Raw genomic sequence first — 24,918 nt, forward strand, 5'->3', positions numbered from 1 at the left:
TTTGTAATTTACGAAGTTCTCAAACACGCTTACATCCATTTCCGTACTCCTTGTCTGACTCAGTTGTCTTGTCTGCTGTTTCTGCGCCTGTTCCAAACAGTGTCAATGACTGCGAAATTCAACATAGTAGCTAATAAGACTTGTTCTTTCTTTTCAGAATTTGCTAGTTTCATATTTATTTTTATACAATCTTTAGTCTTAGCTTAAAAATTACTCTTTCCACAAAATACTCAGCAGAATTTTTTGGAGGGGTGAGGAAATACAATAAATTTATAAATGTACAGGGAGAATTCACATTGTCATGACTTAGAGTCTTATGTCCAAGGGCAAAACGGACCTTTCTGTTTGTGTTGCTTGGTCATTTTAAACAATCGTTTGTTTATTTTTTTTTGTTTAGATAAGCCCTAAAATTCTTATTTAGGTTTATTTCTGGGGATTCTCTCTCCTCCTCTCCTCTCTCTCTCTTTCTCACAGTGTACTGCATTGTAAATCAAATCTTTTCTTCAGTTATGTCTTTCTAATTGGTTATTGTTTGGGAGACTGGAAACTACTGATTTTTGTATATTCATTTTACAACTGGCCACCTTACTCAATTATCCTATTGTTTCTAATATTTTTTTCAGCAGATTCTCATAAGTATTCTGGTATGGAATCATATTACCTGCAAATAATAATAATCTTCCCTCTTTTTGACAAATCTAGAACCTCACATTTCTCTCTCCTTTCCCATTGCAATGACTAATATGTTTGAGGAAAGCATTCTGGCTCGGGGTCGTGGGTTCCTGGCTGCCGCGCACGTGGTTGGAGCAGGCTGGCAGGACGCGTCCTGTTTATGAGTGTTCCAGAAACACTCTTCTATGACTATTTGGTTGATTATTTATTTTAATCCTGGATTTGTGTTTGAATTTTTAAATTCTCTTATGGATTTGTGGAGATGATCAAACATTTTCTCGGTTAGATATAATATTAAAATATTAAAATAGTGAATCATATTAATAGATTTCCTTAAAGTAAACCATCTTTCTGTTTAGGGAAGCAGCTCTGTTTGATCAGGCCTTGTTATTCTTTTGAAGGTACTTCTGCTGAATTCTACTTTTTAAAACGTTACTTAGGACTTGGTACATTGCTGTTCAAAAGGATGATTCAGTTATGGTTTTTTTTTTTTAACGTCAATGTTATACCACCTTCAGAAAAGAATCTGGATATTCCTTCTTCTCTTTAAGCTCTTGAGCAGTTGAATAGCATTGGTTCATGGGTCTTTTGAAGGATTGATAGAATTAACCTGTGAAAACATCTGGGTCTTGTGCGTTTTTTTTAAAGACTTTATTTTTTCCTTTTTCTCCCCAAAGCCCCCCATACATAGTTGTATATTCTTCGTTGTGGGTCCTTCTAGTTGTGGCATGTGGGACGCTGCCTCAGCGTGGTTTGATGAGCAGTGCCATGTCCACGCCCAGGATTCGAACCAACGAAACACTGGGCTGCCTGCAGCGGAGCGCGTGAACTTAACCACTCGGCCACGGGGCCAGCCTCAAATTGTACATTTGAGATAGCTCTCTGACAACTCTCTCAATGTGGGTTTTTTTTCCCCGTGGTAATTCGCCTGTTCAAGTTCTTTCTCGTCTGTGGTCAACTTCAGTCATTTCTACTTTCATAAAAATGTGTCCATTTTGTTTACTTAAAATTATTTGCACAAAATGAAATAATGTATTTATACATATTTTCACATTTCTTGTATCTGTGGTTATATCTGTATTGTTGTTTCTAATTTTGTGAATCTGTGCTTTCCTTCTTCTGTCTTTATAAGCGAGCCTGCAGTTTCCCAGCCTCAGCATCAGACGGCTGAGGTGGGGCATCCTTTCCGCTGGGCTGCCCCAGGCACTGCAGGAGGCTGAGCCGCACCCTGCCTGCACCCCCGAGGTGCCCTAGCAACCCAGTTGTGACAACAAAAAATGCTCCCAGACATTGCCAGTGTCACCTGGGGGGACAAATCAGCCCTGGCTGAGAACCACCGAGACAGCCAGAGGTTCACGTATTTCCTCATGTTTCCCCCTCTGCAAAGATGTGTATGCGTTAGATGTTTGTCATTAATTTCTGCTGTCACTTTAATGATTTTCCTTGCTTTAGTCGGATGTATTTGGCTCTTCTTTTTCTTTAGTTCATTTATTTTCTTACTTTCTTGTTGGAGAACTTAGGTTTTAAAGGTTATGATTTTTCCCTCATTATATCTTTAACTCCCTTGACATGCAATGATTTTTTTTAACTCGAGATTCTGCAATTTTACTTGTAATTTTTACTTTATCCCAAGTAATTTTCACCTTAAAAGGTTTTCAATGTTTGATTTTTTTTTTGGTTAGCTTTGTTTTCTGTTTTAAGTGTTGATATCTAGGTCCGCAGGCACAGTGCTCAGGGTCTGTGCTCTGTGTCCCTCAGGTTCTGGTTTTGTACGAGATTCCCTGTGGTCATTGTTGTGTTCATGTTCTGCAGGCATTTGAAAGGACTGTGCATTTTCTACTTTAAGAGAATGGAGTTTGATGGAGCTCTACCAAATTTACCTTATCAATTGTGCTACTTATATTGTTCTCATCCTAATTTTTGTCCACTTGATTTGTGATGAACTGAGCATGAGTCAAAATATTCTATTACTATTTTGTGTTGTTGATTTTTGCTTTTGTAAAAAAAATACTTTTTGGTTCTTTTGTTTCATTTTTTGCTTTGTGAATTTTTTGGTGCACGATGTCTTAAGGTGTTTTTTTTTTTATGAGGAAGATTGGCCCTGAGCTAACATCTGTGCCAATCCTCCTTTATTTTGTATGTGGGACACCACCACAGCATGGCTTGATGAGCACTGTGTAGGTCTGTGCCCGGGATCTGAACCTGCAAATCCTGGGCTGGCAAAGTGGAGCATGTGAACTTAACCACCATGCCACCAGCCTGGCCCCTCATTGTGTCTTGTTTAATTGGTCATTCTGCAGAGTCTTTCTTGGTCTGATTAAATACTTTTGCCTTGAATTTAAACTTACCTGATAAAATTATCAAATCCCTACTTTCTTTTATCTTATACCTTCATCTTATGACTTTGCAATCATCATCATTTTAATCTTTCTGAATCCCTTTGGTGTGTATCAGTCACATATACAATGTACCATTTCGTTTTCCTTTTATCATTCAGTGTAAGTATGTTTTCTTTTAACGGGGAAGATTAACCCACGCATACTTATTGATGTAGAAAATATATTTGGTTCTAGCATTGTGATTTTGCGTTAAGTTTTCTGGTCTTTATGTTGTTTCTTATTTTGCTATATTACCTGGGCTTTCTTTGTTTTGTTGTGTGTGAGCTTGTGTGTATTTTTCCACCAAAAGTATGGAAAAGTGATGTTTTAAACATTCTAGTAGTTATCTTTATACATATTAAGAATATTCTATAATCTTTTGTTGATTTGTTATTTTATTTGTTTGCTTGTTCATTTGTTGGTGCTTTAATGTGTAATCCATAGGGTTCTTTTTCCAGTGCATCAGAGTTTCCTAAGCCTTAGTGTGCTGTTTCAATCTACAGATCGCATCCTTTATGTGATGACAGTTTTCTTTTACTATATCTTTGATTTTGAGGGGTTACTTTAAAAATATTCTTTTCTTCACATACACTGGTCATATGTATGGAGAATGTCCTTTGTCTTGCCTATCATTTTTTTCTTTCATTAATTTTAGTTCTTGAATTTTTAAACTTTATTTTGCTTGATTTTCTCAAGTCGTTCTTCCGTATCTCTGTGTTCTCAGCAGTGTCTGTTCAATTTATTCTGCTTCTAACAGGACATTTATTTCTAAAAAGTAGCTTTATTTTGTTTTTTTACTGTGGAAAGTGGCTTTATTTTTTTCTTCCATTCCTTTCTGAGTCCTTCTCCTGTTTGATCATTTACATTTTGATTCTTTGTGTCTCTTTCCTCTGGTCTGTTTCAAAGACCCTCTATTTCCTTTATTGTCCATGCAAGTTGAGCATTATTGCACGACACGTTCCTCTCCTTTCCTGGGGAAAGTTCTCTCTTGATATGTATTCACTATTCCTTTTTTTCTTTTGGTAGCTATGTTTCTGATGCCTTTTTCCTGGTGTCAGCATTAGCAAAGGCATTTGCTGAAGGAAATGACTGGAGGGAATGGAACTGGGGAAATGGGGTTGGAAAGAGGCTGAGGCCTTGAATGCAGAATGAGGAGCCTTGACTGTATCTTGCAGGGGTGGGAGTCAGGGACAGGTTCAGAGAGGAGCAGTGAAGAAGTAGAAGACCATAGGCACAAATACCACTGCCACCCTCACTCTCTGGCTGCCCTTCCTCTCTGCCCTGCAGATGCCACTTTTCTCTGCCTCTTTCATGATGCTCAGCATTTCCTGCTTCCTGTGCGAGTAATGGGTGCACTTGCCTCACGCCCAGATTAGAGTCAGCAACTTGAGGGCAGGGACCCAGCTTCCCCCACGGTGCCGAACGGAGGACCCAGGTCCCCAGCAGCTCGATGTGTGCTCTTCGTCAGACGCAAAGCACACATGGCCTTTAGGCAGTGCTGCCGTCTTCCAGAGAAGGGAGAGTCCGCATGGGACAAGGTGGTCAGGGAAGGCTCCCTGCAGGAGGAGATGATGTGGGGGTCACAAAGGCAGAAACAGCTAAGCCCTGAACTCACAAACTCAAACTTGTATTCAGAGTTGCTGCCCCTCCACACACTCCCAGTCGTCTTCTGCTCCATTTCCCCCATAGCATTGCTCACTTTCTAGTGTATGTATGAGTCCTTTATTTCCCACGTCTGTGTATTTTCTAATTGCCTGCCCTTCCCTGCAAGAAGGCAAGCTCCACGGGGGCAGAAATTCTTGTTTGCGTTGCTAGGTGACATGTGGCTGGGTACCTGGAGCGGGGCCTGGCACATAGTAGTGCTCAGTAAATGTCTGTAGAATGAATAATGCCCAGAGGTGCTTGATATTTGCACATATACCTATTGGAATAGCCTTCGCTTTCACCAACAAGAGTTCTTTGTTGCATCTTACTTAAAGCATGCTGCATCACATCTGTCTGTTCTTATTTCTGTCTTTTTTTTTTTTAGTAACAATATAGATACACAGAAATGTATCTTTATTATAATAAAAAGAACACTCCAAGTGCAAGGATAGATGTTGGCTGATACTCAGTCTCAATGACGAGAGACAACAGGGAGTGGTAGGGACTGGGGAAAACTGGAGAGCAATGCCCTGCCCACAGGAGCAGCCTCTGCTTGGTCCCTGCAGCATCCCCCTAAGGGAGAGCTGGGCCAGCGTGGCCACAGCTGCCAGTTTTTAGAATGAAGCCAGACATCTGGATCTTTATATTAACCAAAAACACCCAACACTATATGGATCAAAACTGAACAAAGCACACTGGGTCCCAGCTTGGCCAGTGGGGCTGCTGGGTTGTAACACCCGTGCAGCCAGTGGACAGAAGTCTTGCAGGTGCCAGGTGACCCTCTGCTGCTCCTTCTGCCATCCTGGTGTTTGTGTGCACACACCCCACTCTGAGACTGCTTCCTCCCTGCATCACTGCTCAGAGTCTAAATGTCACCCACAGGTGGAGCAGTGGTGGCTCCAGAGCCGTCGTGGTGAGCTGTCTAAAGGGGTGTCAGCTCATTGGACAGGGTATAATTTCAGTCAATGTGTTCTTGTCTTATTTTAGTTCAACATCATTTCCCAGTTGCAAACCTCTTGAATGACACACGAAATGCAAAACAACATGAAAGTCCTCCCTGAGGCAGATGTGTGTCCGTGTAGAACTTTAATTATTCTTTTTGAATCCTCATCGTAATGTGCTACCCCAATTCTGGCACACACACAAAAATTAAAAAGTCTGATGGGAAAGATTTGTGTCACCTGTCCTAGGATTTTATTTATTTTTTTATGTTAGTCTTTATATTTTTAGAAGCACTGAACAAAAGGAAGGGCCTTTCTAATCAAGAGCATTCTTTAGACACGGAGCCTCAGACAATATTTGTGATAAATAGGAAGAGCTGCTCCTATAGTCTTCCGCGTGACATTTAGAATGGCACGTTTGTCTTTGGGAAGTATTTTTAGTCCAGGTTTGAAGAACAGCCTCTAATAGATTTGTGGGAGGAGGAGGAGGAGTTTAGGACGGTTGAGATACTGGACTGAAAAGCAAAATTTTCACCAAGAATTAAACAGCTAGATTTAATTAGCTTACTTTCTTGATAGGTCCTTCTGGATGATTCGAAGGCCTTTATGGGGGAACAGCCCTCCAGTCACACGGTGCCGGGCCTTGGGTCCCAGAGCTTCAGAAGGGGGCTGCGGGGCCACTGTGGGCTGGCGCGGGGGGTGCAGGGGCGCTCAGAGGCCGCCTGCAGCCTCCTGTCCCTGCGCGGCCCCTCAGATGGCGCAGCCCGTGAAAGAGGAGCCCCAGGGCGCTCCAGGGCTCTGCAAGCTGTCCAGGGTGGCCTCTAAGCGCCAGACCTAACACACTATCTCTGCTCTGCCGGCCACAGTTCAGCGCCATCATGCACCTCTGTTTCTGATTTAAACCTGACAGCGTGTCAGTTCCGACAGACACGAGGACAGCCGCGAAGCCGGGGTGCCCAGGGGTGCGGGCCTGCAGGGACCCCCGCAGCCCGGCTGGCCCCACCGTGATCCAGGCCTCCCTCTCTGCATCAGACCCTCCTCTCTTACGGCTCCTCTCCTTGATGAATTTGTTTTTCAAACTGAAGCAGTTTGAAACAGTCCCGCAGACAGTGTGCAGCGCCCTTCAATTCACATCCACGAACCTCCCCCAGGAGACTGAAAATAAGTTTCTGGCTTGTGCATTTAAAGGGGAACCTTTCCTCACGAAGGCTGGCTCGCCACAGCCTTCCCAGCTGGAGACGTCCATTTCCCCTGCCGCTGCTCCGGAGACCCAGCCACTGCCACTGGCTTTCAACTGACCCTCAGGTGGACGGGAAGAATAGATTCCCTGGGATTTATTTGGGTGTTTTTGGCAATTTGCTGTATATAAAAGCTCTAAGTACAGCAGCAGCTGTAGTTTCCCAAAGAAGGGGGCTAATAATGCAGATTTAAGTGGTATTTAGCGGGAGCAAAATCTCGGAGACATCAGCAAAGTTCAAGCTTAATTCTGATTCTATGAACCAACGGTGTTTAGGAAAGTTCAATTTTCCTCCCGATCGTTCGGGCCGCTTAATACACAGAGCTCCATTGTTCCCCCGGGGCAGAAGAGGCCGTACTGTGTCGTTGTTCGGAAAGCTAGAATGGGGGCCCTGCCACAGACACAGAACAGACAGCTTTGCGCCCGCGCCTTTGGGAACAGCCTCCCGCGGGCGGCTTTCTGGACAGCAGAGCGTTGGGCCGCTGTGTTTTCAGACTGTGGGGGGATCTGTGTCTATGCTGTCTTACCCGCTGCGCTGCTGTGGGCTGGAGGCCTGGCCGTCAGGTGTCACCTGGTATGACTGTGGGGAGATGCCAGGTGTCTGAGGTGGCGCCTGAGGAAGGAAGGGCAGGCTGCAGGAGTGGGCTGGGGGTCAGCAAACCAGGGGGAGTTCTTGCATTGCCTTTCAGAACAAATCTTCAGGTGACTTCCGCTCATCTGCCGCTTGCTGGGCCCTCGTTGTCCCCTGTGACCTCAGGCCGCACTGCCTCTGCCTTCCCCACCTCCCTCCATGCCCCAGGGCAGGGTTCCAGCCCCATCCAGCCTGGAACCTGCCCTTCCTGCACTCCTCCTGTCTCTGTTAACAGCAACTCCTTCCTTCCAGAAGTCTTGCTGTCGTTCTTGACCCTCTCTTTTTCTCCCACCCCACATCCATGAGCAAATTTGTAGACACTACCTTCGGAATATATCCAGAAAAAGTTACCCTTGCCTTCCCACCCCCACGGTGTTCCTGCGGGTCAGACCAGCATTGCCTCTCCTGTGGCTCATCGACAGCCTCCTGGCTGGTCCCCCTGGCTCCGCCTGCTCCCTGCCTTCCAGTCTCAACACTGTGGCTGGAGTGACTCTCCTACAGTGTTACACCAGATCTTGTCACTACCATGTTCAAATCCCCAGGGGCTCCCTGTGTCAATTAGAGTCAAGGCTGTGACCAGCAGGACACTGCACTGTCTGGCCCACCGTTGCATCTCTGACTCCTCGTACTGCTACCTCACGGCTCTCCGCCTTGCTGGCTCTGCCCCAGCCACACTGACCTTGTTGCTGTGCTCAGCCAGTCAGGCTCTGTCTCAGGGCCTTTGCACTGGCTGTGTGCTCTGCCACACTCTCACTGCACACAACTGTGTGCCTTGACCCTTCACTTCCTTAGATCTTTACTTACCTGTGGGCTCTGAGTGAGGCCTTCCCTGAGCCCCCATTTAAGGTTTGAACCACTCCCCCATCCTTGAATTCCCTACTGCCCTTTCTGCTCAGTTTGCCGCCAGGGCTGCATGTTACACTCTTGTCCGTGCCGCTCCGTGAGGGCAGGGGTGCTGTCTGTTCCGTCTGCAGCAGGACCTCCAGCACTTGGAATAGTGCCTGGCACAGGCTGGTCCTTAGCGCACATTGTGTGAATGAATGAATGAGCAAGCTGACCCTGGAAGCCCGTGTCCTGTGGGTTAGAGAGAGTGTGTGGCTCTCGGAACACAGCTGTACGTGCGACTGGCCCTGTGGTCATGACTGTTCTCTGTGACCTGCTCTGTCCCCCTTTTGTAAAATGACTCAGCTAGGTTCAGCTGGAGACACCGGGGTGTGCTGTAACGTGGGGTGCTCCGGGGAGCCCGAGGGGAGTAGAGCAGTGGGGAGGGCCGTCCAGGCCTGGCCATGTACCAGGAGCCCTGCTTGGCGCTCCGAGCTGGCCTCATCCAGTTCCCACCTGTTTTCTCCGCCAGGCCCACCAGCCTTCCCAGTGGCTGGTCCACGTGAGCTCCCAGCATCCACCTCTGTTCCCACTGTGAGCCCTGCACCTGCTCCTGGAATCCAGGGCCTGCCCTGAGCCACGGGGTCCTCCCTCCACCTTGCCCGGGAATCTGACCCAAAGCCCCAGCGATCCTCCAGTGCTGGGAAAGCGTTTAGCACATAGAGTGTCGGCTCCGAGGTGGTACCATTCTTATTCTCATGCATTCTTATTATTCTTAACTTTGAGATGCTATCCACTATATAATGGGCCATCTTTTGGGAGAAAACAAACAAGAAAAGCCCAATATCTATTGTAAGATGCATTATTAGTTCAGACATGTTCACTTTTAAATGCTGTCTGTGAGTCTCAGTGCTGAGGAAGTACTGAATGATGGGTTTGTTAAGAAGCAGGGCTAATTGGGGCCTAGCCATCTGGGTCCGTCCTCTCAGTGCCAGGAAAGCAGGCAGGCCCACTGAGCCCGGGCGAGGGCTTGGCATGAGGCCAGAGCTCAGCTTGGGCCCTAGGTGAGCACAGGTGACCGGGCACAGGTGAGCCCTGCCCGTCACATGGTGAGGGATGGCCATGGGCCTGAGGATGACCCGCTGAGCTCCCGCTCTGACCTAGCCCCACAGCGGGGGGGTCATTACTCACCTGACCAACAGATGAGGGGAAAGTCAGTGAACTGCGCTGGCCCCTTTATATGTCACAGCCGGGAGAGATGGCTATTATTATCATAAACAATTAGAAGATTACTATTATGAGCAGAATTATTATATATACCATATATTATACTCATATTCTAGGAAGTGCTATTATAAATGGTGGAAGCAGCCGTTCATGAAATGCTTGCTTTGTGCTAGGCATTGTGCTCCAAGTCTGATAGTCTCTCACTTACCTTCATCCTCATAAGAATTGGGCAAGACTGGCACTCGTGTGCCCGCCTTGCAGAAGAGGAAACAGTCTCAGGCAGGTTTAAAACGCTGTTCCAGGTCACACAGCTGAGAGGTGAGGGGAACGAGACTCCAATCGCCCCCTCCCCACTGTGCCTCTTTGAGGGAGCCCCCAAGTCCGTCTACACTCCTTCTAGACAGAAGCATGCCCTGGCGTGACCTGTTCTGAGTTCTGGTTGTTTTTGTGCAATGCAGGCAAGCAACAGACCCTGTGTGGGCGAGTGACGTGGCCCTTCTGGGCTGAGGGGGGCTGGAGGAACCGGGGCTGAGAGAGATCTCCTGACCTATTAAACACTCTGTCTTAGGGCGTTCTTGGTTTTTTTTTAAAATGGCAGCTGCACTAGGACATTGAAAGGAGGGAAGTGGCTAAAATATTTTTAAATGATTTTTTCCGCATATAGGCAAGAGGTTATATTGCAAGTTCAATGCTAATTACAGTTATTTTCCAAGAAAAAAAAAATTCATGTGAAAGGGAAGGAAATTTGGTTCCAAAAAATGCGTGCTTGTTTCTGCTGCCCGGTCCAGTCAGTCTCCACTGCAGGGAGCCAGGCTGGAGCTGTCGCTGGCTGGCGCATGGGGGGCGCTAAATAACTCGCAGGTGTCAGACACACAAAGAGTTACGCCTGTCTGACCTATGTGGGGATAAATCCTGCGTCTCTGCTTACGGCCAGGAGATGTGTCTTTAAGTGTCATAAAAATTTAGCATTTTTTCCTCCTAATTGTCTTCTATAATTTTGCCAGATTTATTAAAATAAGATTTTCTGGGGGGTTATTTTTTTTTCTTTTCACTGGTAGAATGTGCTCTTTAGTATCATTTTACATAATTTAATACAATTTGTTCCATCCATTGATTTTCATGGGGATACAAGCTGTTCGTTTGTGAGAAAGCTGGCATAGGCTGAGTGTTGGCAGGAGGCATGTCGAGGAGTCGATCCTGATTTCAAAGTTCTGGGGGAGCTTCGGCCATTTTGAGGCGGGTTCTGCCGGGCTCCGCTTCCCAGGCCTCTCTGTCCCCACGGAGACGCGGGAGGGAGGCCATCAGCTGGCCCTGGGCTCGGGGGACGCGTGCCCCGCATGGCGCCAGGGGGCTCTCCCCAAACGTGCGGCCTGATGGTGAAGCCCAGGGGCCTCCTGATTCCGCGGAAGGGCAGGTGCTCCCGGCGGCCGTGCACTGACACCAGCACCTGCCCTGGGGCCACCCTGGCGGCTCTGCTCCGGGGCAGGAAGCCCTCACCTGCAGGTCCTACCCCACCCCTTTCTCTTTTGTTAAATTGGGCCGGTGGATATTTAAAGAATCCAACTCTTGAATTGTAGGAAGAAAAGCCAAATAATCAGTGGTAATACTCGGAGGTGAGGGGCCCAAAGCAGGGCAAGCTCAACTAACACTTTTGTTGTGGTGGGGCTCCTTCCTGAGCCCACCCAGGCTCCCTTCTGGGGGATGGGCCTGGGAGCCCTCGGCCCCTCCCCCATCCAACTCCCGCCAGGCTCCTCTGACCAGTCTGTGTTTCTAGGGGTAGAAAGTTATGTCCCAGGTGACAGAGGGACATATTCACAAAGGCTTTAGGCTGGCAGACAAGAGAAGTGGGTTCCAGTCCTGCCTCCATTGTGCTGTGTGGCCTTGGACAGGTGACTTTACCTCTCTGGGCTGCATTCCTCCCTTCGGTAATGACTCTCAAGCCCTCTGCGCTGTACAGAGGGTGTCTATAGCCCTGTGGCCTCTCAGACTGTGTGAAGCTCTGAGCTGCCAAAGACCTGAGCAGACAGAGACTAGGCCTCTCTCTCTCACTTTGCTCTTCCTCCATCCTGTCCTGCCTCTCTACGTGGCTGGAGACAGGTGGGAGAGCACTGGGGAGGCAGCGTTACCCTGAGTGGCTCGGCACTGACGTGAGGTGACCACGGCGCCCCAGTGGGGGAGCTGTGCGGTGGGAAGAGTGCACACGCTGCCCCTGCTACTGGTTTTCTGAGCACCATCCACCTCCACCCCAATCAGGGTCCCCTGCCTGCCTTTGCCTCCCGCAGGGCGGGCGGGACTGTGCTGTCATGTCACTCGGGCTGACAGGGACGCAGCCCCTCCTGGTGGAAGCCTCTCTACACAAGGGGGCCTCCCCCCCACCCCCGTGACCAGTCATCAACGCCCCGCACCCTGGGGGAGCGCTAAGGAGGCCAGAGGAAATGATCCAAGGTGGCTGCAGGCCAGGGCCAGGGAGGGGGCTCATCACTGCCTTTGAGGGAGAGCTGGGGCCGAGGGTCTGCCACCAGGCACGGCCCCGCAGCCTGCCACCACCCCGCGGCCTCAGGGCCCTCCCGCTGGCCCAGTGCTGCGCACCTGCCCCCTGCACTCCTGGGCCTCACGGAGACCCCGGACACCCCCGCCTGCATCCAGGAGGGGGGACCAGGACACTGCATGACTCCAGTCCATCAGCACCTGCTGAATGCCCGTACCTGTGGGAGGAGGAGAGGAGACTGGGGCCTTTGCGGCTGCTGGGTGTGGCCCTCATGCTGGGCCTGGCACAGGGAGGCCCAGGAAAGTACGAGCAGTTCTCACCCAGTGCTAGCTCAGTGCCAGGCACGTGGCAGGGCCCACCTGCAGATCCCTACGGCAGTCCTATGAATCGGGCATTCTTATCATCTCCATTTTATCAACGAGGGGCTGAAGCTCAGAGAAGTCAAGTGACTTGTCCAAGGTTGCAGAGCCAGGGAATGGGGAGCCCACTGGCCACAGTGAAGGGGTGCTGTGGCCTGTTCCCCAGCCCTCACAGGCTTTGGCTGTGCTTGGGGCCCAGAATTGGCTGGGAGTTTTTCTCTGCCCACCGGGCACTCCTGTGCCATTCATCAACCAGTGCTCCTTCCTTGCTCACTCAGTTCCCCGCCCAGGCCCGGGCAGGGGGTGCCAAGGCCGAGGGGAATGAGGGACCCCCTGCACAGGAGCTCCCGGAGACCATGCACGACGGCCCCGTCCAGCCAGGACCTGACAGGTCTGAGCAGCCTGGTCCCAGTCCAGAGCTGGAGAGAACGCCCGCGGTGGGCAGGCTCTGCTCCCTGCTTCTCGGGGCAGGGCGTTGTGGCGGGAGGTGGGTCCAGCTCAGCCCTACCCGCCAGCAAGCGCAGACTTAGGAACACCCTCGGGCTGGGGGTCATTGTCCTTACAAGTCCGTTTGTGGAGGCAGAACGTGGGAGGCCCAGTGGGCCTGATCGCCCTGGGGCGGCTGCTGCTGCCCGAGCTGGGCTGGGCGGGCGCAAGAGACAGAAAGATGGCATCCTTCGTTCACTCAGCAAATACTGAGCACTTACAGGTGCCCAGCGCTGGGCTAGGCAGGGACCCTCTGAAGGGACCTGGACTGGCAAGGGCCCGGCTCTAATGAAGCTCACATTCAGGTGAGGGGAGACAGACAGGAGCCGATAAACAAGCGTGAACACAGGATGAGTTAGAGTATTGCGTGTAGAAGAAAACGGATGGGGGATGGGGTTAGCAGAGCTGTTAGTCATTCATTCATTCTCTTATTCATTAGCCATGTCTGCTGAGCACTTTGTATATCCAGGCACTTTCAAGGCGGGGGTACCTTGGTAAATAAAACAGCCCAAACCCGCCTTCTCAGTGAGGTGTCCTGTGTGTGTGTGTGTGTGTGTGCGCGCAGGTCTGCACGGTCACGGCCATGTGCCTGGGCACGTGAGAACATGGGTTTCCTGGGAGAAAAGGAGGTCGGGCAGGAGCATGAGCGGCCTGAGCCTCCGTGTCGGGCCTGGCCCTCGGCCCTGCCAGCGGCTCCTGCTGAGGGAGCCTGGAAAACCCTGTCCTCCAGAAAGCTCTCCTTGGCAAGCCCGCTCCTTCTGCCTGCTCGCCCTGTCCCAGGGCTGCTCCTGCCTTCCAGGTCACTGTCGGGCTGGCCCGGGCCAAGGTGCAGAAGTGCCCCCCCCCAGGGCTGCAGGTCGGTGGACGTGCCCCCTGCCAGTCCCGCAGGTCGGCGGCCCGGGCGCTGCAGGTCGGCTCCTTCTTATTGCTCACCAGCCACTCACTGCAAAATTAATCTGCAAATGAATCACATCTACTGAGACCTTCTGGATCTGAGAACAGACGCAGCCTGGCTTGTTCCAGAAGACCATCCAGAGAAGAAATCCTGCAAGCTTGTGGACAGAAGGACGCCTGCTGGCCGAGACTCACTCCCCGCTCGCTCAGGGGTGCGGTGGGTATCTGGACACCTCTCTCGGAAGCCGGGGCTCCAGGCCCCATCCTGCACCGAGTGGAGGCTGGGCCGGGCAGCCGGGTGCTCCCGGCCGGCTCTCCGGATTGGTTCTCCAGGAGCCCCTCGGAAGCACCGGGAGCCGGCTCTCCCCTCCCTGGCCATCTGCTTGAAGCATCTGGTGATCAGGTGTGAGCCCCACACTGGAGCATTCAAGCTGAAATGTGCAGTCACCTTGCCACCCACACTGGCTTTTGTTACGCCGCCAGGCTGCCCCTCTTTGTGCTGGGGAGAACGATTTGGGGATGGAAATCCAACTGCTGGCGCCGGGAACTCGCCGTGGCTGCGCCAAGACCCTGCAGCCCGTGGCTGGCCCGGCCTCCAGACCCGGTTCTCCCACCAGGTTCTGTGGACACGTCTCCAGCACAGGGCTGGGGCTTTTGAGAGTGGAGCGAAGATGGCTCTTTGGTGTTGTCTTTACCAGGCTGAATGGAGCAGGTCATAAATATTTGGATCCTGCTTTAGAGGAGAAAGGCTCATCGGTTTTCTTTGTGTCCACCTTATTTAATGAGGAAAGAGTGGGTTGCTCCCAGGGCCACTGCTGGCCCTGAGTGAACTATGGCTCCTGAGGGGGTGGTTCTCTGGGGCCACTGGGAACAGGGCATGGGGAGAAGGCTCTGGACCTGCTCCCGAGGCTGCTTCTTTCTGCCCCGCCAAGCTGAGTGTCTTGGAGGGCCATGTGGGTGTCTGCGTTGTTGAAAACAGCCTTCCCTTCAGCTTGAGTTCCCCTAGCAGAACACGCAAGGAATAAGGCGGGACAATTGTCCCCCAAAGAGAGCCCATTTCACTTTCCGAGCCGTTGAGGACTCAGCTGATAGCTGGACACTCACTGGAGGAAGAGGTACTTTTGTGTGGTTTTGGTCTTGTAAAACGCAGCCCCAAATGCCACCTGGCAGAACAACTGGCCGGCCTGTCCTCGTAGGTGCCAGAGCCCATGGCGCATTTGCAGAGCCCTGTCCTGGACAGGGTCTGGTGAAAGATCTTGGAAGGCCTTACAGAGGAGAGAACGGGCCTCTGGTAGAAACTATTGAGCTGTGAGTAATAGTTCATCGCAAATAGACTCCTTTTTTGTTTCTAGCTGTTTGGTGTGATCTTAAAGATGATAGTGATGTCTTAGTACTTGTTGGGGAAGCATTTTCCATCCCTCTTTCTAGATCAGCCATGGGCATTCCTCTGGGGTGCTCCTACATGAAGAAATATTCTATAAAAGCAAGAAGCCCCGCCCAGGGCCCTCTATGTGTCTTCACTTTCTCCAGGAAGCTTTTCCAACGCCAAGCATGACAATCAGTCTGGTGCTCTGAAGCCACTGCCTGCTGAAATCAGTATGAGATTTTGTTCTTGAAATGTACGGAGACAGAATAAAGAAGTCAAAACCCCACTCTGACTCCATCAGTTGGTCTCAATGCCCAGGTATTTTCTTTAGATGGTGGGGAAGATTGACCCCACGGCATGGGGCATGGGTGGGGCTAGGGCAGGAAGAGGGCTACAACTGAAAGGAGAGCCTCTGCATGTCACAGGCACCGTGACTCCTCCGTGGCCCATGACAGACCTGCTCATGCGTGTTCTCCAGCCACCCTTTGGCTACCAAACACTTTCCAATAAGGTGATCAAAGAGAAGAACACTCAATGTTAATGTTGCATTTTTGGAAACTTTTAAAATTTCATAATTCACATACTTCCTTAGTGGGAAAATACAAGAAAGTCTTCACGCTTAGATGATAGTGGAAAGAAAGCAGAGGTTGTTCAAAGGTACAGAAGAAGCTGATATTAGTTTCAGACATAATCTAGCTTTTAAATGTTTCCATATGATTGCTTCGGTCTGTCAATATTAGACTTTAGACACACTCCAAGGATCTTTGATTTTAAAGATGTAATCTTTTCTCCCCCTTTGGACCAGCACATGCGTGTAACATGTGTTGCTCTCTCCCGCACGCGGCACAGCCGTCCTGCGCATGTGCGGCACCACATGCCCCTGCCCCGCCCCCACGCGCCCCCTCCCGGGAGCCGGGCAGCAGGAAGTGGACTCTGTTGCATCTGTAGGCTGGCTTGGCAGTCCACCCTACTGGCACGACAGTCCCCAGTGTCTTTCTCTCCCACATCTTGGTTGAGCATAAAGACGAGGTCCCATTGGCTTAAGGCGCCGTGCTTGGCTTTCTCTGGTGGCTGTGCCGTAAGTTAGCAGGATAAGTTTGACAGTAATTTAATTTTCATTGACAAATGCTGTCATAATATTGAGAAAAAAGTGATATATTGTATCAACAGTAGTGGTCGACGCTCAGCCAGTCATATGGACTGGGCGAGCACCATATGCTTCTTCCAAACTCGCCTTGGAAAGCTCTGGCTAAGAACTTGACAAGCTCAAGATACCAGTCAGCAAAACGATTACCCTTGAGAGGCTCTTGCCGTGTTTCCAGTTTCCTCATTTCCTGGAGGGAAGGAGGGACCATTGCCTGGGGCAGCCATTTACCATCCTGGGTTTTAGCCAGGGTCCACGGTACCCCTGGTCAGGGGAGTCCCTCAAGGGCACCCCGGCAGGCACTTGACGAGGAGTCTCTCACGCACCAGGCCAGCAGCAGCCAGGTGGAGCCCCTGCTGCACCCGCATAATCGAAAGCCCGAAGGTGATGAAACGCCCTTGATTTCCTGTTGGTTAGTGTTTGTCCCGGCTGTGGTTCCCTCCACTTAATGCCAGTGGGTGTTGCGTCCGTGGGGGTGAGTGAGGCTAGTGTCTGGCCCGAGTTACAAACTCACACAATCCCACAGAAAGGGGGCGGGGGGTTCATCTTGGGAGTGCCGCTCATTATCTCTCCGCCTCCAAAGCCCCTGGGGGCCAACCCGAGAGGCAAGCGGATGGTGCGCGAGCGCTCCTGTGCCTGGGGCGCGTGCGCCTGGCACGACCCTTGGCCAAAATCTCAGCTAGATGATTCGACCCAAAGTGTGACCACGTTAGTCTTAATTTGCTCCGTTTTCCTAGCACTGGGCTTATTTTAACTTGACTACTATTCACAGAAAAAACAACTGATGAATAAAGTTACCAACAGTCCGGGAGAGAAGAACGCAGTGTGTGTGTGGGTGTGTGGGTGTGCGTGTGTGCGTCTGCGCGCGCGCATTTAGGGACACACCATCCTGTGCACATTCGGCTGGTGTCCTTGTCTGGCTTGCCAAATGTGCGGGGACCTTCCATTCTCTGAAGGATTCCCTCCCAAGCAAGGCTAAGTAAAGAAACAGGCATATGGCGTGTATTGGAGATGGCTCAGCGTTGGCACGGACCATCCGCCGTGGCGAACAGGTATCTGGAAAAGACAACAGTCCCATCCTGCTCTTTTTGGAGCTTATCATTTATTTGGATTTTGTTGTTGCTGTTGTTGTTGCTTTGTGTTTATTATGATCTTAACAAAGAGAGGGAGAGTGTGCCGTTCACAGAACTGGGCACTGGTACAACTGCTCTCCAAGATGGCTCCCCGCCTGAGCCCGGAGCTGTCCTTCTTGGGAGGCGCTCTCCTGTTCCACCCTGGCTGGATTCTTGGCTCCCAGGCGCTCTGGCAGGGAGCAGGGAGTGCCCGAAGGGCTCAGGGGAGCGTCTAAGTGCAGACGGTTCTCCGAAGACAGTGAGAGCTCTGGGTGTGGCTGAGGGTGTCCTTGGTCTCCAAAGAGAGTGTTGACTTGAAAAAGCAAGGCAGATTGGAGGAGCAGCTGCCCTCCTTGTGGATGGCATCCGTTGGTGGCTGTGTAGAGAGGAGCTCCGGCCGGCGTCCCATTACCATTTCATTACGCGACAGCAGATCCACACACAGATCCATACGCCGCCACTTGGATAGGGTTTCCAAACACAGCAGGACACTGTGGAGAGAGCCTACCTCCTCTCCTGCCTGCTGGAAATCCAGCTCCCTGCCAGGTGGCGCCTTCTGAACTGGCGGCTTCAGGCTCGCTCCAGGCAGCACAGACGATGGGTGCAGCCCTTCTGTGGGCTGCTCTTGAGCGGTGCAAGGTGCCAGTGGCCGCGATACTTTCCAGAAGGGTCTCCTGAGAAGGTATCCAGAACAGCCCAGCTGAAGTGCATTTTCTCCCCCAGGTACCTCGGGCCCTTGGAATGTTGCTCAGTGGGGTCACCGCCTCCAAAATGGTAGCCAGCCATTAAAAATGGTGACCACCGAATAGGAGTTGGCTTTTCTTATCTGAGCCTGGCCACCAGCATTTCAGGGATAAAGGAAATGAGGTAATCTGGGTCACATACAGACAGAGAAGGTGAGAGAGTCACCGCCCTGTCTGCTGGTTCCATGATGGACGGCCATCTTCCCTCTGGTGGAAGTGGGGACCAGATGGCTGCCCCAGCTTCCTGAGTGCTGGCTCCCTCCTCATTGGGCCTCCATGTCCTCATGGATGACACTGAAGGATCGGGATGCACTGCTTGATAAAGGGTGATGATTCTGCATGGTCTTCAAGCAAGGAGCTTCCACTCTTGACCAACTAACAGATAATTTCTTTATCATCTCTATATTTAGAGGGAAGTGTACAGAGTGAAGGAATAGAGCAACATTATTCTTTCTCCCTGTTTAAACCTAATTTGTGGGGTTGGTTTTCCCCACCCACTCAGGATGAAATCTCGAAGTCAGGGCTGCAGACTTCTTTTTTCCCTGGGCTGGGTGCTTTCTGTTCTTTGCAGACCCTCCCACGTCTCCAAGGTTCTGTCACCTATGGTTTCAGAACGTCCCCTCTGGCTGGCAGCTGGCTGCTGCCCCTCAGACACTGCATTCCGTAGTAAATGTTGAGTCTCTCCCCTGGGAGGTTGTTTAGTCCTTCCAGAGGCCTCTGGGGCAGAATCTTTGCAGCGGTTTTATGCAGGGGCTTCCTTCCATAGTGACCCACATCTGGACCTTGAGAAACACTTTTCATTTTTTCCAAAAGACTCCAGAAGTGGAGCCATTCTCCCACACAGCTCCTCTCCTCAGCCAGAGCAGCCATCAGCCTTTTGAGTCTTCTAAGCTGAGTCCTGCAATGGCCTCATGTCCCACTGAAGCCAAGGGACACGGGACAGGCTTAATGTGAGGCTCCATTCACTAAGCTTGAGGTGGGAGAAGCAACCCCTGCCCCTCCCCCTGGAAGGAAGGCCGATGACCACAGCACACCCCCAACTCTCTGCAAAGAGCTCCTCTCCTGGGCAGCTCTCTGCCTTTCCAAGTCAATCCTTCTATTGTCTCAGGTTGGTGCATGATGTTGCCGACACTTCATTGCCAGTGCAGCATCTCACTTTGGCTTAAGAAAGCGTTTATCCCTTTTGTTTTGGGGGTAGCGTTTTGGAGCTCCCATCCGTAGAAGAACAGAAACACATATTTGAACATCCTGCTATACTTACTTGACTGTCAAGAAGCTCTTTTTAGAATCCAAATCCAAATCTCCTTTTCTAGAATCTCGGTCCCTTTTCTCTTTTTAGATCCTTGGTGAGAGCAGAGTTTATAGTTTCCCACTTACAGTAACCCTTCTGGTGTGTAAAATTGAGTAAGCTTGTTGCCTCTCGTGCTGCTGTTCTGAGGAAGGCTGTTTTTCCTTGTGGAGAGGGTTACATAAGGCAGCAGGGTGTCTTCAAAGGTTTTGTGCAAGGCTAGTGTTATGTACATGGAATAGATGGCCTCTTCACTCTGTCCTTCCTTGTCTGCTCTGCTGGATGTTTAGGACATCCCAGCACAACATAAACATCCGGTGGCTCCCTCCTGGACCACCCAGAAGCAGCCCGTGCAAGCCCAGAAGGCTCTTCCCTGAGTGTTCGGTCAGATAACTTTGCACCAGCTACCGCATTGACACTGCCCCTGATCTCTGGGGATACTGAGGTCAAACGTACAGAAGACCTGAGAGTCCTGGCCAGTGTGACGGTTCTGTCTCCTGCCTGGACCCTGACCAAGCCCTCTGGTCTGTTTTAGCATGTCTCCTACATCTGTCATGCTAACCATTACGTTCATAACACCCAATCCTGCTTGGCCCTCTCACTCTCTGGGGAGATCCTGCGGGCTCCTGAGGGAACTGGAAGGTAGCCGTGGACCAGATCTGCACAAGTGCCAGACTATATATCTTTAGGGTCAGGGATGTTGGTGTACTTAGCTAACAGAACCTTCTTCCAGTTAACTAATTCTTTCTTCAGGTGTGTCAAACTATCTAGCTTAATTTAATTTCAGATATTATATTTTTATTTAAAATTTTTTTTTTCTTAAAAATTGGCCTCTGCGCTAACACCTGTTGCCGATCTTATTTTCTTCTTCATCTTCTTCTCCCCAGTACCCTCCAGTACATAGTTGTATATTCTAGTTTTAGGTCCTTCTGGCTCTGCTATGTGGGACACCGCCACAGCTTGGCCTGAGGAGCTGTGCCATGTCCACACCCCGGATCCAAACCGGCGAAACCCTGAGCTGCCGAAGTGGAGCATGTGAACTTCACCACTTGGCCACGGGGCTGGCCCTGAGATATTGTATTTTTCATTCTAGAATTTTCGGTTGATTTCTTTTATAGATTCCAGTTTTCTGAGAAAATTCTCTGCCTTGTCATCTATTTTCTTAAATGTATTAATTACTATTATTTTAAAGTCTATAACTCTTCAACGTAATACATGCATCTTCCATGAATCTGCTTCTATTACCTGTTGTCTCATTTTTTATCGTCGTTGTTCATTTGGTCTGATTTCCTGGTGTGCCTGGTAATTTTTATTGATAATGTCAAACACCATGTTTAAAAATTTTAGCTAATTTTGGGTTCTAGATTTGCACTGACAAATAGGAATATAATGGTGAGCCATACACATAATTTTAAATTTGGAGCAGCCACATTAATGGAATACAAAGAAACAAATGAACTAATTTTAGTGATATATTTCATTTAATATAATATGTCCAAAATATTATCATTTGAACATGTAACCAATATAAAAAATTATTAGTGAGATGTTTTACACATTTTTGTACTAAGCCTTGGAAATCTGGTGAGAATTTCACACTCACAGCACATCTCAGTTCTGACAAAGTCACATCCCACGTGCTCAGGGGCCACTGTGGCTAGTGGCTGCCATATTGGACAGCAAGCCGTAGACGATGTCCGATCTCTCTAGCAAGGATTGACTTTTGTTTCGGGTGGGCCATTAGGCTTGGGGCCGATCACCTTAAGCCAATCAGGAATGGACCAGATTCCGAGGGTTTATTTGCTGTCTGCTGTTAGTCCTACATGTGTCCCGGCAAAGGTCTTAAGTGAAAGTGTAGGTTGTGTCCCGGGGACCCACTACCTTGCCAAGCCCTGGATTCTAATTTTTGTCTCCTTGGTCCCTTGGACTGTGGAAAGTTCTTCCCAGCTTCTCAGCATCTCAGCTGCTGCTCGTAAATTCACCATGCCACAGGGGAAAAGCAATATCAAAAGCAAGCTCCGCCCCCCCATGCTCCCTTCTTATTAGAATCTCGGCCCCTCAAGTCCTGGCTTCTTTGATAACTCTCTTATGCCTTGAAATTATTCACACACACCATTTTTTGATGTCGTTTTTCCCGTTGTTCCTGATAGAACGCTGATTTGATTTGAGCCTTTTTGCCAGAGCCAGAAGTGGAAGTAAAGTAGCATCTTCTTAATTAACTGAAACCAGATCGTTTTTTCTGTTTGGCAATCAGCACTGTTTCAGCCTTTAAAAGAAGATTTATTTCTTTCCCTCTGATTCAGCAAACCCAGGTCCCCGGGGAGTAAGGTTATTTTCCCAGTTCTATGGACTGGTCAGTTGAGGCATACTGAGCTTATTCCTGGTAAGCGTCGGGGCGGAGGTCCAGGCCTGGTCTGTCTTTGCTCCCGGCCCCAGAGCTGCCCAGCTGCCCGCCCCTTCCGGCCTGCGTGGCGGGGAGGCCTGCTGACCTGGTGTCACTCCCTGGCTCCTGACTCTCCGTCTCTGTACACGTGAGAACAGAGAAATGGAAGAATTGTCGTTATTCTGGGCAAGCCTAGGGTTTCACCGACAGCAGGAGGCGCACACAGAGGACACTTCTTACGCAGCGTTTACTGCGCTGCGGCTTTATGCCAGACCCTGTGCTGGGCTGTGTGGGAGTGACAGGAGGACATCCTTCGCAGCCCTGCCTTGAGGTACGCAGTGTACCTGTGCAGGTCGGGTACCACGCCCTGTCAGGGACACAGAAGCAGAGATGTGGAAACCTCACATCCTAGGAGGCCCCACACGTTCTCACACACCTGTCGCTCCTGTCCCAGCTGCAGTCTGGGTTAGTCAGCTCTGCCGGGCAGCTAGGACCTGCCCACATGTGGGGCCTTATGATATTTCAAGTATGAAATATTTAAATAAAGAATTTGGGGCCAGCTCAGTGGCTAAGTTCGCACACTCTGCTTTGGTGGCCCAGGGTTCATCGGTTCGGATCCCGGGTGTGGACATGGCACCACTTGGCAAGCTATGCTGTGGCAGGAGTCCCACATATAAAGTAGAGGAAGATGGGCACGGATGTTAGCTCAGGGCCAGTCTTCCTCAGCAAAAAGAGGAGGATTGACTGCAGATGTTAGCTCAGAGCGAGTCTTCCTCAAAAATAAATAACTAAATAAATTAATTAATTAAAAAAAGAATTTTATGGTGTGTCAGCCAAAATCTTTGACGTTAATAGAAATTTTACTTTTGAATGATAAATGTCAAAGTTAATTGAAGCTTACTTTTAATTCCCTGCTTTTAACCCAGTATGTTTTTCTTTTAAAAAAATAAATCAACTTGTGTTTTCTTGAAATAAGGATAACTTTTACTTTTTTCTTGTCTGATTACTGAAAAAGTAGGAGAAGAAATTCCTAGCCATTTCTCGCTACACGGAGGTGGTCACAGTGTGGGTTTCTTTCCTCTCAAGTTTCTTCCTGTGCCTCTCTTTTACGTCATCATAGTCCTGTCATACAGAGGATTTTTGCCAGTAATATACATGTAATATATATGTGTAATATGGACGTTTTCTCATATTCTTAAAACTCTTGATATGTACAAATTTATGCCTACAATAAAATATCCTATTTGGGACTTTATAGTCATTTCTCCTATTTTTGAATATTTAGGTTGTTTCCAGTGTTTTATTATTACAAATATAATGCAGGGAATGTCTTTGAACATAAAGGTAGCCCCTCTGAGTCTCCCCATGCCCCCATACTTCAGATTATTTCTCTAGGGCAGATTACAAGAAATGGAATTACTGCATCAAATAATGGAATATTTATTTGCTCTTTAACTTAATTTAAACCTTGGATTTACTCCTCAAATGGGCAGTCACCTCCTACCAAGTGTGAGTCACGTGCAAAGCAAGACGTGGACAGCTTCTCTTGGCTGAGACTCAGTGCCTACCTGGAGGCGGCGAGCCCCCAGGGAGCCCCCAGCTGTGCGTGGAAAGGGCTGAGGATAACATCGTGAGCCACAGGAAGGCCAGTATCGTGAGAGTGAGGATGCACCTGCAGAAAGACCTTTCGAGAGGAAAGTACGGTAAAGTTTTCTGGAGTTCTTCCCTCTTCCCCACGGCTGTGTTGATGGGGACTTTTGCTGATATGGTGTATATGTTGAATTTTGGCAACTGAATCCTTTTTTTAGATGCACTGTGAGCTGAATCCTGTTTTAGATTGGCTCATGGAAGGAACCCCGTGGTGACTCTATAAATCAGAATGTTCGTTTGCAATGCAAATCGTCCTTTCCTAAGTAATCTTCAGCTCCTCAATTTTACAAATTGTGTATTGTAAATTTTTATTTTTGTGTATTAGTTTTTGCAAAGCACATTTGGAGGACACTTGGGGTCCATTTCAGCCATGAGGTCTGTGAGTCTTGGTGGGAGAAACTTCTTGTATTCAACGCTCCCCTGAAAGTGGAGTGCCTGTCCCCTACCTCTGGCAGACAGCTGAGTCCCAGTGATGGAATCGTTGTTAGGACCAGCAGCCTCAGGAGGAAATGCCCCATAGGTTTTGCAGGAGACTGAATGTTAGGTGGTTAGAAGGTAGAAGCTCAGGGAGACTAGAGAAAACTCAAGCCGGAGAGCCCTGGGCCCCCATTACAGAGAGGAGAGCTGGGGTGACCCTGAAGTGGGGCTGAGGCTCAGAGGGAAACCTTGATCATTAGCAGGGCCTGCAGGGGGTTCTCCAGCTCCAGCAACAGACCAGCTCCTGCTGAGAAGGGAGAGAACATATGCCGCAGCGTGTTGAGGTCTGTTTGAGTTGATGATGCACAGGGCTTTGAGGTCGAGGTGGAGAGCCGGCAAAGGCCTTCTTTGAGCTCTTCCGTGGCGGGTAGCATCAGTAGACTGGGTCCCTGCTGGAGCACCAGGTGAGAGAGGCAGGGCTGCAGAGCAGACCCCCTGCTCCCCAAGGGACAGGCCTGAGGGGTGTGATTTACAAGAACCTCAGCGTTGGGGTTTTCGCTTACCTTTTTACGTCAGCACCCGGAGGCCATTGAGTCGGACTTTAGAAATTCAACAGCGCGAAAGGCACATCTTCAATTCTGGCCATGTTTAAAGTATTTATAAGGACTGATTTAATTTCATAAATAAAACTGGCTTTGCATGAATCAATAACATATTTGCAGTGGGCTTCATGGCAGTTCCCCAAGTTCTTGGAGACCCCATGGCAGGGGGCGCTCCTCCTACAGCTGAGTTCACGAGTCTAACCTTTCAACTGAGGTGCTGTCCTTCCCACCAGCCTTGGACACTGAAAACTGCTAAAATATCACTGAAATTTGCAAGTTACTGTATTTGCAGGGGGTTGCCTAAACCTCCCAACTTAACTGGAGATGGAAATGGGAGAAACACCCCAAGACCCAAACTCAACTTTGGGAAGATTTGGAGGGAGGCCCACGAGCCACGTCCCTGCAGGGGCTTGCTGACAATTTGCATGTGTATC

At 49.6% G+C, this 24,918-nt stretch overlaps 1 protein-coding gene across 6 annotated transcripts in view; it reads left to right on the forward strand.

The window, feature by feature from the left end:
- ZNF536 (zinc finger protein 536) overlaps positions 1–24,918 on the forward strand; it is a 420,556-nt gene that overhangs the window by 332,447 nt on the left and 63,191 nt on the right. The window lies entirely within an intron of this gene.

This window comes from Equus asinus, chromosome 26 (assembly GCF_041296235.1).
Source record: "Equus asinus isolate D_3611 breed Donkey chromosome 26, EquAss-T2T_v2, whole genome shotgun sequence".
Lineage (NCBI taxonomy): Eukaryota > Metazoa > Chordata > Mammalia > Perissodactyla > Equidae > Equus > Equus asinus.